At 42.3% G+C, this 21,111-nt stretch overlaps 1 protein-coding gene across 2 annotated transcripts in view; it reads right to left on the bottom strand.

Annotated features, from left to right (window-relative positions):
- The window catches only part of USP6NL (USP6 N-terminal like), a gene marked incomplete at its 5' end in the record, with an annotated part of 117,876 nt that overhangs the window by 61,427 nt on the left and 35,338 nt on the right, over nt 1-21,111 (bottom strand). The window lies entirely within an intron of this gene.

Here is a 21,111-nt window from a genome sequence, read left to right as displayed (position 1 = left end):
GATAACGCCGTTCAGATTCTCTCCCTTGCGAACACAACTGCACTTAGATGCTTAGAAAATAGATCTTAACTTCAGAGAGATTACTTGGATGAAGAAATGCCAAAACAATTATATTAAAGCAAAATACGACCACGGTACACCTCCTGAATACTGTTCAAGAGTAAAATACAATTATTGGATAGTGTTCTAACTGCTGAATTTATAATGTTCCCCATTTTCTAATAAAATACTTATTAAATAAAGTTAAAAAAATAGTATCACACAACCCACTAACTGAAAGACCGAAGAAAGTAGTAAAAGCTACCAGTTGTCCATTCCGGAAATGTTTACATAGTCGAAGAAAACTAAAATGTACTCTACTGTTTTCAAACTAATTTTGAACCGTTTTCAGGATTCATACAGAAGGATTAGAATACTGTTAAATGCTCAAGAAATCATAGAATCATTTAAGCTGGAAAAGCCCTCTTAGATCATCATGTCTAACCACACAAATACAGGTATGGAGAAAATAATTCACCTTCTAAGCCAACACATTTTGAAATGAGATGCTAGGGAAAAAAATGTATGTAGAAATATATTATCATAAAATCTCAGCTTCCAATTGCAATGAAGGCAAGAACAAACACTTCTCCCAGGCAGCTGCAGCAGCACTGAAAGCCCGGCAGTTCTCTGCCTCCCTACCCCATCTCCTCCAGCACTTTGATTCAGAATGACTTCACCTGAGAAACTGCCTACAACTCATTTCTCAGAAAACGAGGAAGGAGAGCGTGGCATCAGACCTGCTACTTGTGCAACCCAGAGCTGAAAGAAGCATTAAGACTATCACAACAGAAGACTGATGAGCAAGAAAAACAGATGCACAGGTAAGCACTGGACGTCACTACACTGCAAGTGCAGCAGAGGTTACTACAATGGTGGAGTTAAAGTTTAGATAAATCTGGTTTTATTGAGGTTCCTCAGCATCATTCCCTTAGCAGAAGACATCCCTAGATCATGGATAGGAATGTACATGGGCACTGTGAGAGGGAAAGTCATGAAGATGCTTCTTGAATATTCAGGAACATAACGCACTGCAACATTTCACATTTTGAGGGGCAATGTTTGACTTGCCTCATTCATTTGATGCCCATCATAAAACTGTGAAAGACTCAAGAGTTGATTTGTTTCAATTCTAATTCGATTCTATCCCTATTTCAATTTTTCTATGATTAAAAAGCAATGAGTTGGGGATAAAGCAACATTTTAAAAAGCCATGAAATAATTTTCAAACACTGTTATAGAAGTAAATCCAGACGTATTTTTTAATTCACTGTTTAGTTCATGGCAACATCATATCTGCTGAGCATTAATTCTTCAGCAGATGTACTTACCAACCATCTGGACCACAAAATATGAGAACAGATCAGATATTATGGGCTTCTTTTTAGCATGTGACATTATTAACAGTTTTATTTGCTCAAAGCCAGTATTTCTTTATTCAAGCCTACCTACATATTTCTCAGATATTTAGAGAAGTTGTGCCAAAGTGGCTTTCTATGCTGTATGACAGCTTGTGCTTGCTCTCCACGTGTTTTCCCTCAAAGTTTCTTAGGGGGAGTGCAGACAGAACCCAGCATGCCCCATCACAGACACATCGTACAGGCAACGACGATGCTCGTCCCAAATTTCTCTAATGAAAAGTCTGACCGCTTTTTTGATTTTTGGAGATTATGAGTAAAAGCTTTACACTTTGTTCTACTCATTCTATTTTCATCAGTGAGGAAATCAGGCTTTGCTGTATTTTGCCCAACGTACACCAGAGCCAGTCCTCATGTATTTATGCAACTATTTAAAATTTAAGAAGTGCATCTGCTGTATTTTGAAGCTACGCATCCCTGTGCCACGACACTGATAAATAATTTCCTCCCTGTAAGGTGCTCAACGAGTTGGCTCATTTCATATTGCCAGCCTTGAGTGCCATCCAAGCAGGGCGCTGTCCTCTGGCTCTTCTAGGTGCTGGATCCGCCTTTAGCCATTCCTACAGAGGACTGCAAGACACAAAACAGTTTGGCTTTGGGTTTGGCTTTGTCTGACGGCTTTCTGGTTCCTGTGGGCCCGCTACCCCAGCCACCTGCCCGTACAGTGAGCAGGACCCAACTCCTAGAGGCCAGCCCCGATGCCCTTCTAGAATCTCCTCCCAGCACTGTCACCACACAAAGGCACAGGCTGAACACTCCGAGCACATTTGAGAGCTACATATTCCTGACACGATGGTATCACTACACTTTTAATCCTTTACTAGTTGAGGTACTGCACCTACTGAACTGACAACGTCCTCTTAAAGCTCCCTAGCCTATGCTGATGAAGCCAAGGAGTCCTTTGCAATTAAGAAGCTACAGGAACCATAATCAAAACCAAATTGCATTTGCTTTTGCAAGACACAAACAGATCTTTATAGGAAACCAATTACAAGTTTTTAAAAGTAAATTTATGCTTGCTAGGAAAACCATTACTCCATGAGAAAATCCAAATAGGGAGCAACCCTAATCTTTCCTTCTCCAATGGTTGATTTGATAAAGCGTAGCCAAACAAGTAGGAGGAACTGTGTTTTTTATTAATAGAATTCAAAAATAGATTACTGCTTGTATTTAAAAATACCCTCAAAAGGGCACGCACAGCTCTTCAACAACACGGATGGATTAAATGGCACAAGTTGAAACAAAGTTTAAATGTACAATTAAAATAATGCAGAACTTTATTTGCAACAGAAACCGGGTCCTGATTTATGCCAAAAACACAGCCCTGGCTTACCTTCCTGTCCTGCATTAGTAACACGTTAAGTCTGACATGTTCGATGCCTCATGACAATTCAATTACATTTGGTGGGGAAATTATCATATTCGTTGCCTTTCCAGTAATCCTCTTCGCTTGCTGCCAAAATCATCTTAACCTTCTAGCTGCACCGAGATGGTTTAATGTTACATTAATCCAGCCATGCTGAAAACTCAAAAACAGCTTGAGACGGGGACAAGAGGTTATATTGCAGGAGATGAGCATAAAATATGCTTCTTATAAGAAGAATTATTTAAATATCTGCAAGTTGGAAATTGCACAGTGATTCCTGATGAAGTAAAAGCTAAATATGGGAACGAATCATGAAATAACCTTCCTAGGCAGCAAAATATATCGCTGCATTACACAAAATTAAAACGAAGACTTTAGAATATCAGTTGGTTATCAGTTTGCTCTCACTGAGAGCAGTTAAAGATGTGAAACAAGCGTGATTAATTTTCCTAATTAAAATTAGCATTGTATATGATCAACACCACATTTTACAGCAAACAACACAATCTCATATGAAGCTGACATCAACCTATGGTCAATTGAGTAGTGCAGAGTACTGAATTTGACTAAAACCTGGGGAAACACATTATCACCAACCTAAAAAATGAAAGAAGTGAAATCGATGGTGATAAAATTAGCCCATGATGGCACAACAGGCAGCACATGCAAGTCCCTAACATCACTGGTTGGCACTACAGGGTACAAGAAGAGCACCTGGCCAGCAGCAATGTCACGCACCTTGCTTTTGAAGGAGATAAATCACAAAAAGGAAGGCCGGGACCAAAACACATTATAGAGTATTTTCTCCTCAATGCTGTCACACTGTTTCCTATACTTTAGAAATATTACAAATTTATAGAGTTTGAAAGGCAGCACGCAAAGGATTTGAAGCATCATTACAGAAAAATCTGGACAGAAATCCCAGTCTGTGATGACGTTAAAAAGGGCTGACATAACAGCCAGATTACTGCTTTTCTTTTACCTTGGGAATCAGATTATTTTACTTTTCAGCACTGCTGAGGTGACTGGCAAGCAGCTGGATTTGAACTTTCAGAAGATTACTTAAGGCTGCAATGAGATTTGGTCTCATTTTGCAACTCACTAACTTTAAACTGATAGAGCCAGGACTGCTAAGTTAGACATCTGTAGGCTGCCATCAGCCCTATAAGGCAAGAAGAAAGCATTGCCTACAAGTTTTGTGCCTGCATCACTCCAACAAGTGTCTCCCTTCCTCACCCACTTCCTCACCAGTCCAGTTATCCAAGGACTGAAAAGGTCAGTGCCTTCAGAAACAGAGCAAGGGAATGGTATATAAGAAGTATTAAATGACAAAGGCAACAAAAAATTAAGCTAGTCCTATCACAAGGACACAATCCTAGTTCGTCTTCAGTGTTTATCTTCTGCAAAAGATCAGTGATCTGGAGATGTCAGCATTACTTAGAGGCAACAAATGTACAGGTGAATTAGGGATGTGATCCTGCTAGCCACTACCAGGTGCCATGCATCAAAACCCCATGTAAAGTCAAACTCCACATTTTGAAAGTTGGAGCTTCTTCAAAACTTCAAAACACGTGCCCAGTTTGGTCTATTGGTATAAGAATTGAAAAACATTGCATTAATTTAAATTCCTAAGGTGATAACAAACAGGCTTCTTACACAAACTTAAAAATTGCTGGAAACTCCCCACTCCTATTAAGCAACTGCAATTCTAAGTCTCCCAAAGCCTTAGACCTTACTTTTCCTAAATTCCACATTCTTCCAATCCTAAGGAAGAAAGGACAGTAAAAAGTAAGAGAAGAGAAACTAATAATAAGAGACAAAATGCAAGGGAAAAAAGCATAATATTCTGCTCCCTAATGAATGCAAGACTAATTGTAACGGACCAAGTGCCATAGCAGTTTAATAGCAAAACAATAGATCCAAGTAAAAATAAACACCATTTAAAGTGAAACAATAATGTACCCTACAAATGGATGTAAACATTAAATTCTATTAATCAACTTTTTTCAAGGACAGAAAACGTTACAAGATACTAATACAAAACTACACTTCTGACAGTTACTAACCAACTCAAAAAGAAATAATCCTGCCCTACTCTCTCCTTCATCCCGTCTTCCCCCTCCCATTTCACAGGGCGAAACGTTAGCTGCTATATGCATACATCTGCAGGCAGAGGAACCTTAGATCTGAGGGCCCCTGTTACTCACCCAAAATGTAGGTTTCCGTGTTTTTTTGTTTGTATGTTTGGTTGGTTTTGGTGGTGGTGGTTTTGGTTTTTTGTTTGAGAGTTTGTTTGCTTGAATTTGGGGGGGTTAAAAATCTGTAATAATGTATTTTTGTACTCATTTAAGTTACACACCTGAACATGGAGGACCCTTCAGCAGTAATTCGGGTTTCCAAACTACAGGAATGAGAACGAGCAGCACTTTCCTTCGTGTTTCCAGCAGCCAAGGAACAGCCTGCGACAGCCCAACAGCACCCTGAATCCTCCTGGTCAGGGGGTGAACCCCAACAGCCCACACTTGCACCTGGTTCTCACCCAGCTCAGCTCCTCCAGGCTGTTGCAGCCGAGTGAGGAATCAGCAAGAGATGGTAGCTTTCTGTTCTTGCCCTGGAGAAGAAAGCTTCTGTTGTTGAAGTTTAACTAAGACCCTGTATTTTGGTCTGCTTGCCTAATACTGCATGGCTTCCAGTCCTGCTCAGCTACAAGGCTGCAAACCACTACGGCTTTGAACAAAACATGTTCAAAAGTGGTATCCATCCGCAAGCCACTGAGCTTCTAGCCCATGTAAAAACAGCCCAACGACTCAGTGTGAATGACCCTTGGGCTGACAAACTCACTACTGAGACTTCTCCCTGAAACGACCCAAAAATGCCCAGTTTGATACAACACCTCACCTGGGAAAGGCAAAAACCACCGAGCACCTGCTTCTCCATCAGGGCGGCACAAAGCGCCACCGAGAGCCTCAGAGATTCTTCACACATCTCACAGGAACCTGTAGGTACATCACAGGGTTCGTGCCTTAGCACCAACACAGCAGGTTGCTTCTTCCAGCTGTGCCACACACCTCAGTAACGCCTCCTTCTGTGCAGCTGAGGGTTCGCATAGTGTTACCATCCCGTGTAATCCTGAAAAGATTTCTCCCTGGTTTGCTCCTTGACCCACCATCACCGCCTCCTCGACTGCACAGTGCTCTGAACCCCCTCAAAGACTTGGGGGACATTTATTTGTTTTCTATTACTTCCCTCGCATTCTTGCTTGTTGGCACATCACGCCTTCCACTTGCACAAAGAGCTGCCCTGGCACAAATTCCCGTCTGCAGGCACCACCAGCAGCTGCTGTGCATCGGCGCATTCAAGGCTCATATCGGAGCAATAAACAAAACATTTTTTAAACCTCTCGTCATCTCAGAAAGCCCCTTTAATACCAGTGCTGTTTATTTTCCTTCGAGTCCGTTCGCACAGACAATGAAACAAAAGCCATGACATAGGCTTAATAGTATTTTGTTGTGGGTAGATGTTTAAAGAAAAACTTGGTAAATACCTGCACACAGATATTAGACCTGCACCACACACACAAGAAAAGATTAAATATTTATTATACTTTGTTGTTTTTTTCCATGAGTGTTAGTTTAGGCAGTGAAAACGGAGTTAAATAGTTGACATTAGAAAAGCAATCCCTTTTACGTTGCAACACCTTCTCAGGAAAAAAAACACCACTGTTAGTTAACTGAGCTACATTTCTTCCACCATTAAACATAATCGTGTACCTTAAGCATAGCAGGTATTAAAAATTATCACTCATCAGATGGTAAAGAGAAGCAAAATAGTACAAAGTTATCTGCAAAAAGTTAAACAATTAAAGAGCAGTAAATAAAATAAAGATATTTTACCAGTCTGTAGATCGTGATCTTCTGCCCAGTCCTTGTAAAAGTCAGTTTTAGTCTTCATGAAGCCAACCTGTTTATTTCCACATCATATTTGAAATCACTGCATCAGAAAGTAACTGAGGAAAGTTCTCCTCCTCCTCTTGGAGCAACCATCGCATGTAACCGAGCTACTTGCCATTCCCTCTTTCTTTTTCTCCAAGGCATGGCCCCTCTGCAGCTCCCCAAACTGCAGCTACTCAGACAAAGCTGCCATTTGTTAGCCAGAAGTGTCATGCAGGCGACACGCTCGTGTTATCCTCTGCAGCCTACAGCCTGGCATTCCAGCTAATAATAAACAAGGGGATTGGAACAAACGGCCTCACAGGCCGCTGCTCCTCTAACACATCCCTGTTATGCTCGTGGGGAAGAATTCTCCCTGGTATTTACCCAGAGCTGCATGAAAAGCATCTTATTTGAATAACTTACTAGGAACGGGACTTAAAGTATCCCGTTCCTCGCTTATTTCTTAAGAACCCATGAAATGAAAGCTTGTAAAAACATAGTTGAGATTTCTGGAAGTGGTTGGCATTCCCTGCTCAGCGGATGGAGTTTTTGGGTTGTTGTTTTTCTTTAGAGCTACTTTATTGTTGAGGAGAACTTGGGGACCTGAAATATCGAGGACATTAGGAGCTGCTAAGAATGTTTTCCTCAATGAAATTTGAGATTTAACATTGTCAGAATTGCTCTGCTCTCTGACAGCTGCTGTGCAGTCAGCATCCTCAACATCTGACAAACAAATCTCCGTGTCAAATATTCACACAGATGAAGTCCCTCTCCTACATAATTTTTAGTCTTACCCAGAGACTCTCTCTCAAGCAAAATGTCAGCTGCTGTGCCGTGGTTACAGCCAGGAACCTGCCTAGAACAACCAATTTCATTTCTTAACCTAAAGTCAGGGGGTAAAACCGCCAAACCAGGCTTGAAAGTCTTGTGTGGGCTTCCAGCTCTCCGTGAAGCCAACAGAAAGACAATCTCTGGGCTGTTTCACCTAGAGAAGGCTCAGGGGGATCTTATCCTCTGAGATACCTGAAGGGAGGGTGCAAAGAGGACGGAGCCAGGCTCTGTTCAGTGGTGCCCAGTGCCAGGACAAGAGGCAGTGGGCACAAACTGGAACTCAGGAGGATCCATCTGACCACCAGGCAGCACTTCTGTGCTGTGGGGGTGACGGAGCAGTGGCACGGGCTGCCCAGAGAGGCTGTGGGGTCTCCTCCTTCGAGATCTTGGATCCACTTTGGATGTGGTGCTGGGCACCCTGCTCTGGGTGGCCCTCCTGGAGCAGGGGTGGGACCAGATGGACCCAGAGGTCCCCTCCCACCTCAGCCATCCTGGGACTCTGACTTCTGAGAAGCGTTAAAATGCCAGGAACAGATCTGATCAAGTGCAGAAAACCATTCTTTTTTCCCCAAGGGACTGGAAAAAAAGAAGTTCCTTCAATTGTTTCAATCTTCTTCCTCATATTGCCTCACAAAGCACTAAGCCTGGAAATGAGCAACAGCTCCTTTGTCCTTCATCACCATTTACTCCTTACAGACCCTACCCAAACCCGAGCATCAATAATTTAGGCTGCCGATACAATGTGAGTGCACTGCCCTGCCTCTAAGCACATTTCCCTCTAATGTGACATTTTCTTGTTGTTGACATTCTTACACAGTGGTGATCTTCTTGCTATGTAAGAATTGTCTTCAATTTTTCTCATAATACAACTAACAAACTACAAATCCAACTACAAAAACCATTCTCCCCTTCCCACTGTTAAAAGTCAGTATTTTATCAGTATTTCTTCAGAGTCCAAACAGTTGTAGTTATACTGTATGAGGAGGAGAGGTAGAAGATATGAAAGCAAAGACTGAACTTGCCTGAAGAAACATTATTGAACTCTCACCTTAATGAAAACTCACGTTTCCTTACAGCAGAATGCTTGCAGGTCTGTAGGATCCCCTACAAGCTGCAGCAGTCACTGAAGGAAAATGGCCACTTTGGAAATTAGCTGAGTTAACTGCCACGAAAAGCTGCCTCAAAGCCATTTGAAAGCAATCCCCAAGGGACTCAAAGCAAGAGCACGGAAACCAAGGCAGGCCTGCTAAGTTATATGCCGCAGAGGAAGCTTGTGTCAAAAAATGAAATTAGAATTTCGGAGTCTGATGCGTATCGCAAAGAACTGAAACACCCACTCTTACTATCTGCCATCTTCAAGCAGCAATTGACTTAGAGGAAAGGACTTACAGGAATTCTACTCATTTTAATTAACTACTACAATGTCTAGGGACATATTATTTTTTATATGTTTTTTAAATAATAAGGTTTAGGTTGGATATTAGGAAGAACTTCTTTACCAAAAGGGTTGTTAGGCATTGGAACGAGCTGCCCAGGGATGTGGTGGAGTCACCATCCCTGGAGGTTTTTAAAAGACGTTTAGATGTAGAGCTTAGGGATATGGTTTAGTGGAGGACTGGTTAGCGTTAGGTCAGAGGTTGGACTCGGTGATCTTGGAGGTCTCCTCCAACCTAGGTGATTCTGTGAAATAATACAGCCTTACTAATACTTACTAGTTAATAAGAGCACTGACAGAACAAAATTCAAAATAAACCGGCAAGAAAATGAAATAAAAATATAATCTAATAAAACACATCTCAGCCATCTGCTTATTCACAATTATTTGTACGTGTTTCACAAAAACAAACACACCTTAAAATTAAGTCATCATCACCAGCCATGCCCACTACCAGCCCAGCTGGATGTTTGAAGTCTGAAGGCTCGTGTTGGCACCTCGATCGTACAGACGTTATCGCGAGGGTTACGAAGTGGAGCAACAGGAGCTGGCAGGGTTCTGCGGCAATTCCACTTCACCGAGTGCTGTGCGTGCAGTCACAAGCCACAGGCTGATTAATTTATGGGAGGTGAACAATCGGGTGCAAAGCCAGAAGAAAGCATAATCGCTAATTTCTGACAAGCTCACTGAAAAGAGTACAGCCAATTTTGCATGATGCTCCTCTCTTGGAAGGCAGGGTGGTACAAAACCAACACCAGCCACACTCCTGCCCAGGACTCTTGCCAATACAATCCCAAATATTTTATGGCAGCTTTTAATAGACATCATTTTAAAGGCTTGGGCTGGGTATAATTTGGGGTTTGCCAGTATGTGAAGACTGGTCTGACTTGTGCAACAACTAGCTAACGTCTGATGGCTCTGCTTGAGTCAGCTTTTGTTCCTCTTCCCAAGGGTGTAGCTGGTGCCTGGCCTTTTCAGGAGTTTATTAGTATTTTTCTCTTTACTTGCTGCTAAGAAAAGGCAGCACTACGACCATTAAGAAGTGGTCAATCACTTATACATTATTCTTAAAGGAAATGCAAACACCAAAAAAGCAACTAGAAAGATCCCATCTTCATGAAAAACCAGGAGGTTTGCTACTACACAGAAGGCATTTTACAGACTTCCAAAGATTACATTTCCTGGAACTCCTCCTGTGGCTCCAGCCGACGCTGCTAGAACATGTCAGCTGTTTCATCTACAACCCGTGCACATTACGCCCACGTTCCCCTACAAATTCATGACCTTTCCCAGCACCAGTCCAAGTCTTCATAATTAATGTCTAAACATAATATTCTGCAAAGCAGCTGCTGTATTAGATGGAAAGATGAGACACACGACCACAGGAGCAGTATTGTTGGGCAGGAAATCAGGAATATTTCAGGAATTTTACCTACTGCCCACTGTAAGTCAAGTCATCCTTTCCACACAAGCACTTTTCCAGGTATCAGTTATGACTTTTTAAGCAAGTTCACCAAAAAATGACAATTTTTGGATCCCTCGTACCTTAAGATAGAAGTATGTTATTAGTGCAGGCACAAGTTTCCAATCCTCAGAGGTTTTCCAAGCTAAAAACTGTTCTGCAAACCTGTTCACAGCTCCTTCAACCCCTACAGGTTAGTAAATACAGAAGCTAAATGATCTTTCAGCACGATTCAATGGAACAGTTCCCCACAAACAGTTTCCTCTTCATTTTCCCAATGCCATACATCAGGGTGACAAGTAAAAGTCATTTTTCCCAGTAACATAAATCAAAATAACACTTTTTTAAAAAATTAGCTGAAATTTTCTGACAATTTCCAACATAATCTCGAATTTCCTGTATTGTACATTTCAATCAGTAGCAGACCATGAACATTTTAACAGCGCTAAGATTTGCAGTATCAATTTAAAGAGAAAAATGGTCGTAATATTTTAGATTCTGACACGAGCCAGAACATTTCCTACCAAGAGTTATGCTTACCACATTAGCAGACTTAAATATAAGTAGTCAGATGCCATACTGCACTAATTATGTTGTCTCTTGATTAATCATTTTTATCTCAACATTAGTCAAAATTAATGGAGCAAACAAAAATGCTGTTTTAAAATTCATCCTTAATGATGTGATGTCTATTCCCAGCTTAAAGCATCACCAAAGCCATGCTCAGGCGTAGAGGGGAAGAAATGTTCAGAAGCAGCTCTTTGTTTGCAGGGAAGCCGTGTTCCTTGGCTTTTGTAACTGTAACTGGGGGCAGTGATCTGTATTTGTATCATTTTGCCATCTAAAATATGAAGTTTTGTTTGTCTACATAGGGAATATTTGAATGGATTCAGAAAAAATGAGAAGTTATTATACTACCGATAGGATTGCATCCCAGCTTCCTCTTACCAAGCGTACATAAAGTCTTTTTCCCCCTTCTGCTGGAGCAGAGATCAGAGGGCACCCAGCTATCAGTCCTTCCCCAAAAGCAGGCGAAACCAAGCCTTCAGCCTCTGGCAACCCTTGAACTTCAGCCTCCTGCATACTGGTCATCTTCGAGCAGATAAACACTTCAACTGTGTGAACACCCTACAGCTACAATCATCATCCTCTAAGGAAATCCTACAAGAAGTCCGAACGGCACAAAGAAGCTTCTGCGACATTAAACCTACTCTTAATGACTCCAAGTTTGACTAAGACTACAGGAGGACATCAAGGCAAATTTCAGTGAATCACAGAATTGTAGGGGGTTGGAAGGGACCTCAAGAGATCATCGGGTCCAACCCCCCATTTGATACCTGCTTGCTTACAACAGCAGTCATGTCTACACAGCCCAAAGGAGACTTGGAAAAATCAGATCAGCTACTCAACATATCTCTCATTTGCTTTATTAAAAATAAAGTGGCAACTTGGTAGAGGAAGGACTAGCATCCCTTCTGAACATTTGAAATCACCTTAAGTAAAGTGCTTGGTTGTGGGTTTTGATGTTTATAAGGTGGTATAGGAAGGACCAGAGGAATAAGAGACTCAGTTGAAGGGTAAATTAGTTTGTTCAGCACCAGCAGTAACTGGGGAAGAAAACACCAGCTTTTTCTTCATCCCCACTGTGAGAAAAGGAAGTCGGCAATAGGCAGCCAGTTTCTCTTGTTTTTAGTTTCACTTCTTGAGGACTGGTAAACAAAACAAACTAAAGAGTCATGGAATTTCCCCTTCGAGGCCAGAACGAAGGCTCGAAGGCTGCCCTGTACTCCGTGTCCTGGCCTCCAGCTCTGGGAAACGCAGTGGAGCAGTCGTGATAAAGCCCAAGCTGCACACCTAACAGATATAAATCAGATTACACCGATATTTGGCAACACTAGTACAAGTTTGTTTGGATCCATTTAGTTTGCATCAGCTAAAATATTTATTAAACCACTTCAGTTTGGTTAAATCAGCACTAAGGGAAAGAGATTAATCTCTCAAACTTCGTAGCTGTTTATCCACAAAATGCAGTGCCAGTAAAATAAACTTTCTGGACACATCCCATCCATCACTTTTATTCCAATTCAGTGTTGAGTTTTTTTTTGCTAGAGGAAACAACTAATTAGCTTTTATCCCTGTACATTAGCACAGTCTAGCAAAGCAGTGTTGGGTTTTTCCCCCAGCCTCAGTGTGGGGAGATGGGACAAGTCAGTAAAGCACAGACGATGCTGAGGTCCCGTGCCAGTGCACAGTCACTGAGAGGCAAGCACAAAGCTGCAGTAGTAAAGGAACACAAAACAGAAGTGAAAATGCTTATTTGAATATTTGATTTTAAAGAACAACACGGGTTAATTTGAACAGAATCTCCGGAGGTTACACTCCTCACTCCTATGCCTAATAAGTAGCACGGATCCCCGAGAGACGTACCACTTGGATCGTTCTTCGGATGTTCTGAAAATAGTTTACAAATATCCCCTGTTCACTTAAGAAGCCAATTATTAATGTATTCTGCTGCAGGACAGCAACAGTGACTTCAGTAACCAGAACACCAGCAGGTATACATTAATACTAGTTTATAGGAAGATAACCATGATGTACCTTAACGGCACTTGTAAGCTTACCAACAACTTTTCAGTGCTACTTCTCTCAGAGTCAGCATTTTTATTTCAGGACTAATGCAAGATGAAGAGCGACAAACACGCTGCAAAGACCTTAAGAAGTTTGTGTTATAATGCAAAACCACATGAGATTAATTCTAGGCTAGGCCTGGCACACAGGCATTAAGCTCAGAATCGATTTATCTGTTAATGCTCAAGTCAATGATGCAGTAAACCTACTAATGAAGATCCACTTCTTACCAGTATGCTTTGTTAAAAAAAAAAAAAAACAAGCACAAAAATCTGACCATTTGTCATAGCCTCTCATATCTTAGCAGAGAGTTAAAAGGATTTTTGAACTCAGTACAGAGCAGAAAGCCTGCTTTGTGCAATCCCAGCACTGACACCAACACTTGGGCAATACCTCTTGCAATTGGCAAGGATCGGTTCTGTGACAAGATATAAACAAAGCCTTATGCAGCTTTCAGCCCTGCTCAGTAACCTACTTCATTCCAAACTGATTGCTTTCAACCTCGACAAATTTCATACCCCTCACAGAACCAAAATCCACAGTAAATTGTTACCAGGCAAAATCCTCCCCAAGAAGGGCAGACCAGAACATGGAGAGAGCAGAACAAGAGGGCTGAGTGCTGACCCGGACATCAACTCAACCATATCCATGATAGCTTTGAGGTCTAACTACAGCCAGAAGCTGCAGATAAGAAAACAAATTGGTCAGAGCACATTGTATGCCTAAACTGCCTTCAAAGTTCTCATTTTGACACCGTCTTCACCACAGAAGTCACACCAGGACACTTCCCTCATCCTAAAGCTCATCGACTTCACACCAAAGTTCAACAAGTTCATGCTTCAATTTTCACTAGCAAAGTTATATCTAAAATAACTTGTCAGTGCATGGTTAAAAAAATATATTTATTCCAGATTTTGGTTACTTATTTCTTTACCACTAAAGGCACTTCTTTAGTACACGTGAAAATCTAAAATTTATTTCTGATGTTACTCTAAAGACAGGTGATGTGCCCCCTTAAAACACGGCACTGTAATACAAAAAGCCAAGGCATTAACTCTGTAAAGGTATTCCCAAAAATCTAGGTGTAGGGTAAAAAACATAGAGGTTGAACATAACAAATGTTGTTTTAGTTACGGCATTTTGGAAGGATTGAGTTATCACTCCTGGGCCTTCAACCTAGATGAAAATCCAACAGCCTTTCATCAATTGTTTCCCCTTCAGCAGAAGTACAGTTATCATTTGCCATCATGTAAAGAAGTCAGAATTAGGGAAAATTAACATTAAATATTCTAAAAGGGGAGAAATTGTTAAATCCAATGTCCAACTTTTTGCTATCATAGAAAGTTCCTAGAGGAACTTACAAAGAACGCAGCCTAACTTCAGGCTGGGAAGAGGGAGAGAAAAATTTTAACTTAAATTTATTTTAATGGAAACCACACAAAAGACAACAACTTTTGGTGTGTGCTATCAACAAGCACCAATTTTATTTAGAGTTTCAAAATTTAGCTCAGTTTCTCAGTCTGTGCCTCAGTTTCTTCTGTGGTATAGCAGAAAACCCTACCAACTATGGAGATAACACACACTCTATTTGCCACCAGCAGCTGTTTTGAAAGAGCACAAACCTAAAAATTGACACAAAGACCAACAGTTCCCATTATTTGTATATGTATTACAAAAATACAGAAATAATAAAAGCATCCAAGAACACTTTGTACCGAAAGGTACAAAAGGTACAAATGGTTGGTTAATCCCAGGGTAGCATTCAAGCCAGCTCATGCATTGCAGGCAGGTTTTTCTGAGAACTGAATGAGATGCTCGTCCTGAGGAAATTCCCCCTTCCTAAAGCAGCACCACAACCAGCTGGTGTTCTCCGGATGCTCCTGAGCCCAGGTGGTGGCTCACTGGATCGCAGACTCAAATACAAACTGAGCAATGTTTTTTTCAGGTAGGTAAACCTATCCCTGAGGAGGCGCAAGATGAACGTGTGGATTTGTCACCTACTTAATCAGGTTTTGCTAAGTCAGAAGTCTGCGGTGGGAGCTTAATAAAACGCTACTGCTGTTCAGAGCAGCCCAAACCTACTGTGAAGCTGCAGATGCAAGCGAGAGCTGCAAGACAGCCACAGGAGGCGGAATTTCAGGGCTGGGGGAAGCACAGGCTAACCGCTGCAGCTCAGCTGGGCCACCACAACCTGCACGCCGACCCAGAGCAGCCAGGCGATGACGACCCCGTGCAGCTGCTCTCCAGCACCGTCACACCTCCTGAGGCTGGAAAAGTGGAAGAGTGACAATGTCAAAGCCGTGCCTAACGAGAAGCCCAAACGTGACCACGGCGACAGGAGGATGCGGAAGGGGTGGGGGAGGAAGCATGACGCAGGCTTTAGGGAAGGGCAGTGTAAGAGGATGAGGTACAGAACGCGCTGAGCTGTCAGGCTGAGGTACGCAGGGGTCATCGTCACTAAGGGATAAGGGAATTAAAGCTAACAGAAAGGGATTTTAAAACTATGCTGTGCATCGCAGGTATTTTAATGCACAAAACTACAGGTAAGCAACCCCAAAATTACAATAAATAAATGAACAAATGACAGAGTTGTTCCAGGTTTCTGCTATCTTGTTACGCAAGGAATTCCATCACATCTGAGTGGCAATTTTCCTATTACCCTGCATTTGTTTTCCTCCTTCACATCTGTACATTAGATCAGCAGTATTTTACAGCTCCCTGTTGAAAAGAGCGCTGAAATGGGGGGAAAAAAAAAAATCAAAAGCCTAAAAGGAAACTCATTGAAATTTCCTTTCTGTGACTATGGAGGCAAAATAACTGCAGGGGTTTAGAAAGAAAAGAAGCAGGACATGTGAGCTTGTTCCAGAAGCTGATGCCAATGGGTCGACGTGGGCACAGCTTTTTGAATGACACAAGTCCCACAACAGGACAGAAAAGCAGAGCTGAAGCCCTCACAGCTAAGACTTCACTCACTTTAGGGCAAATTTCATATACTTAGATTTAGAAGGAAGTATTTCTCAGTGAAATTGGCATGCCATTACTACTTGAACACCAAGCAGTTCACTGATACACATCATCTAGCTATTGGTATTTGACATTCAAGCCTAGGTGTACCAGCCATGTAAGCAGAATCCCAAACAGAGGGAGCCTTTCCCATGGGCATCCAGGATTTAGGACAAACTTTAACTGAAGCAGTTCTCAGATTTGTGTCATAACGAAGAATTATGAATGTCTCATGCTGCTTTGGAAACACTCTTCTGCAGTTGTTTCAACTGTGGCAAAGATCACTCAAATTAATACAAGAGAATAGAAATTGTTTGAATTCGTAGTAGTAACTCTGTAACATCGTATTAAAATAAATTCTTCTCTTTGCCTTTTTTTAAAGTTTTAATTGGAACCAAATGTTTTCCTTCTACTAAGAAAGCTATAAACTCAAGTGCTGAAAGCTGCCTGACAGATAAAAGGCAGGCAAAAAGAGGTTAAGGAGGGGAAGCTCATGCAAAATACTACAGCAAAGTTGTGTGAAATTAAGAGGGGATTAGAAACCGCCAAGAATGGCAGCTTAGGCAAAATACAACACCCAAATCTAATAGCTATTAGATAACAACCCTGCAGCAGGAGTAGTGTTTAAGGTACGTCAAATAAATATTGCTTCCTGTGTCCATCCGTGACTGCTCCCCTCCCAAAAAAAAAAACCCAAACACCACGTATTCCAAAAGTGTTATCTCCATTAATTCCTACTCAACCATCTCTTCTGAAACCTTCCCGAGTCGTGTCCTTCCCCTAGTTAGGATGCAACTGAACTGCAGTTCAATTTTCTTACTGTCGCTAATGACTTCAACAGTCCTACCACTTACCAACTCAAATCATTCAGTATCAGCTGGCACGCCAATAAATACTATTCCCAATTACCAAGCTGTAGTCGAAATGTTCAGAAGTTTGTTGGAAAAGCCTTTTCATTTATTTAAATGTGAAAAGATTATATGGGGTAGGGCATAAAGGGAGCACAAAGGAAAAATTATTTAGGAGGGCATCACTCAGGCCTCCTGTCCTGTATTTACAGTGCTTGTTGAACGTGTCAACGCTCTTTTTTCTTCGGCTCTGCTGGAAGTTACTGAGCTGGGTTGTGCTGATGAACAGGATCGTGTGCAGGCAGTGTGATCCACAAGAAAAAACAGGACTGGCAGATGAGTTCACGCTAGCATCACGGGCAGTTTAATAGAACTTGGAGGGATCTTGCAGGAACACATTTCCAATGCCTGAGTTTGTCCATGTCAGGTGTGGGTTAACCTCAGCTCGTTGCCAGACAGCCACTGTCTCACTCCCACTCAGCAGGACAGGGGAGAAAATGAGATGAGAAACCTCCTGGGCTGGGATAATGACAGGGGGGTCGCTCACCAACTGCTGTCATGGGCGAAACAGAATGAACTGGGGGAAGACTGATTTAATTTATTGCCAATTAAGAATAGAGTAGGATGGTGAGAAGCAGATAAAACTGGGACAGGTTGCGCCAGCCTGCCTTTCTGCCAGGCTCAACTTCACTCCCTTGGTCTTCTCTCTTCTGACACCCCAAGCAGAGCAGTGGGGATGGAGGGGGCAGGTTGTGGTAAGCCCATAATAGTTCCTCTTTTCTGCTCCTTCCTCCTCACAGCCTTCCCCTGCTCCAGTGTGGGTCCTTCCCACAGGCAGCAGCTCTTCAAGAACTGCTCCCACATGGCTCCTCTCCACAGGCTGCAGCTCCGGCCCGGGGCCTGCTCCTGCGGGGGCTCTCCATGGGCCGCAGCCTCCTCCAGGCCACATCCACCTGCTCCACCAGGGGCTCCTCCATGGGCTGCAGCGTGGAGATCTGCTCCATGTGGGACCCATGGGCTGCAGGGGGACAGCCTGCTCCACCAGGGGCCTCTCCACAGGCAAACTTCAGCTTCAGCACCCGGAGCAGCCCCTGCCCTCTTTCTGCACCACCTTGGTGAGACACAACCTTGTGGACACATTATTCTCACTCCTCTCTCAGCTGCCACACAGCATTTTATTTTTTTTTACCCTTTTCCTAAATACTTCACCACAGAGACACCAACAGTGTTGCTGATGGACCCAGCTGCAGCAACCATGGGACATGTTTTGGGACTGGCTGAAGTTGGCCACGTCTGACATAGGGCAGCCCTTGGTCTCTTCTCATAGATGCCACCCTTGCAGACTGCCACTCTCAAAACCTTGCCACACAAACCCAACTGGACATTTTCCCATGAATTTAGCACTTGAGAGTCAGAGAGTATGCAACCATGAGTCATACACATCAGTCTTTAATATTTGACTGCATGATTTCTAGATCCCCTTTCTGCCTGTGAGACATCAGCCCTGTTCTGCGTCTTCCTAAAACACTCGTTACAATAGTCTACCCACTGTCAAGGCCATAAATCTGGGGTAGAAGGCAACTGATGTTCCGTGCAATTCACAGAATCACAGAATTGTAGGGGTTGGAAAGGATCTCCAGAGACCATCGGGTCCAACCCCCCTGCCAAAGCAGGGTCCCTACAGCAGGGTGCCCAGGGAGGCGTCCAGACGGGCCTTGAATATCTCCAGAGACGGAGACCCCACAACCTCCCTGGGCAGCCTGTCCCAGTGCTCCGTCACCCTCCCCGTGAAGAAGTTCTTTCGCGTGTTGGTGCTGAACTGCCTGGGCTCCATTTTGTGGCCATCGCCCCTTGTCCTGTCCCCACAGAGCACTGAAAAGAGGTTGGCCAAATCCCTTTGTCTCCCACAACTATATAAATGAATTTTGGTTTAGGCCAGAAGGGTACTTTTTGAAGAAACCTCCAGCTCACCTCTATCTTTATTTACTGTTCTTCAGTTTGGGCTGGGAAGCAACAAGGGAGCGTGCAAACTGGGCTTCTTCCAAATTAAACTAATCTGCAAGACACACTCCTAACTACCTCATGCTGTGCCCAAAGAGCAAGGACAAGGTTTGAGCTGGCCAGGAAAAACAACTGAAACACAGTGGGATGTCAGGCCACCATCCCTGTTCCTCTCCAGGTCCATCAGCACTGGGCCGTGCCACTTGCTAACACAGACTGCAGGCCACTGTTGTGTTAAACACAGCCCGATCCCAGCACAGCCCCTCTCCCTTCGATTTGCCTAAGCGTATTTGCTCATTTTTCCCTTTAGAGCCTATCTGGGCTATTTATAGAAGGGCTTTACATTCTTATTAGTTCCCAGACAATGATTTTTAATACTTTCCATCACCATGGATATTCTTCTCTGAAGCTTAATACATAATGTAAAACAGGCAATTATCACAGCACAGTTTAGAAGGTCATTCCCATGCCCATAAGCTAAATAGCAATGCAAACGTCAATCCGGGGAGCTTCTGCAAAGTTTTGTGTATGGATTTGGCCAGCTCCAAACTAGCCTTCATTCCACCTGTTTTTAAACCTAACCACGGTACTAATTCACAGCACAGCGGTGACAGAAACATCTTTAATGATCCACGTTCCTTTGATTTGTAGAAGAGGCTCCACACAACTGTCTGCGAACGTAACGTTTTCCTTTCACTGAGATGAGGCACGGCTCCAGGACTTGATGCAGCTGCAGCAGAGAGGAGGAAATTTTGCAAAACACGTTGAAGTCTTTCAATGTACAGCTGTCGTGACAAAAAGGGGAGAATTGGTGGTTTTCTGTGTTGTTTGTTTTTGGTTTTGTTTTTTTTTTTTTTCTCAAGGAGAAAAATTAGGATGCAAAGCAACAGTGCTGCCATTTTCCCTCTCACACAGTGCAGTACAACACCTGAAACCAACAGCACATCACACACCGGGGAGCTCTGGGAGCATCCCAAAAAAAGCTCAACATTTGAAAAGCTCATTCTGAATGATGAATTGTTTCACTAATCCAAATAACGATGGCTTCAAATGAAATAGAAAATATTTATCTATGAAAGATCACAGCATCTTCATGTTACCAAAGCCCTTTCGTTAGTACAAACAGTATTTCCTTTCTATCAAAAAAATAAGGTCTCGGATTGAGGCTGCTCCTCAACATTCCACTTGAGACCTATGAACTGCACTATAAATATTTCCTTCAGACTACTGCTTTTTCCAACCCAGAACGGAGATTTATCAAAAGAGGTATACTTCCATTTTAGTTGTGATATGAATCCACAAACCAGAATTATTAAAGTTAAAATTTTAAAGGATATACTTCTTAAAAAAAAAAAAAAAAAATCCTAAAATTTAGCCTTAACCTCTGGAAAATACCACTGATAAAAGGGAAATGGCATGGAAATGAGTATTCTTCAGTCAGAATGTTTGGGGGAACATCTAACACATAGGGTAGACTAGCAGACAGAGTGAAATTTGCCTATTCATATGTTCAGATCCTCCTCTCCTAGTGCTTACATATTTTGCCTGGTACATTGGATGAGACTCTTATTTTTAAAAATAATATAAGAACAATAAGGGGAAAAAACACATTGCTCCCATGAATTTCCATGGAATAAAAATATTTGCCAGTCAATAAATGCAACAAATTTTGTGCAAGCTGATTAATCTATAGGTTACAGGCCTCCACCACTTGCTTCTGAAGAAATTATGGAGAGAAAGATGCCATTTTAAGCACCTCATGTTCAGCTACAACTGGTGGCTGCAACAGTGCGAGGAGAAGATGATGCAGATATCACTTATCACAGATATCTCTAAGATAGGAATGATGAGAAAAAAAAATGATTTTGATATTCTTAAATAGAAATCTATTTTACAATGAAGAATCAAAACAAATATTTCCTTTTCTACCACCCCATTTATATTTCATTAAAACATGCATTAGACTACTGTCACAGAGTGGAGATTCTCTGCTGCTGTGTAGTAGGGATGGAGCATCTACATTTTAATAATGTAGCATTCTGAAAGCAAAACGATGCCCTGTGAAGAATGAGAAAGGGTTATGGTTAAAAAACAGAGTGGGAAGAGAAGGGAAGGAGAAATACCCGCTATAGCACACAGCTTTATCTC

Source organism: Netta rufina, assembly GCF_964035555.1.
Source record: "Netta rufina genome assembly, chromosome: 1".
NCBI lineage: Eukaryota > Metazoa > Chordata > Aves > Anseriformes > Anatidae > Netta > Netta rufina.
Note: the sequence above shows the minus strand (reverse complement) of the source record. Positions and strands in the feature narration are given on the sequence as shown.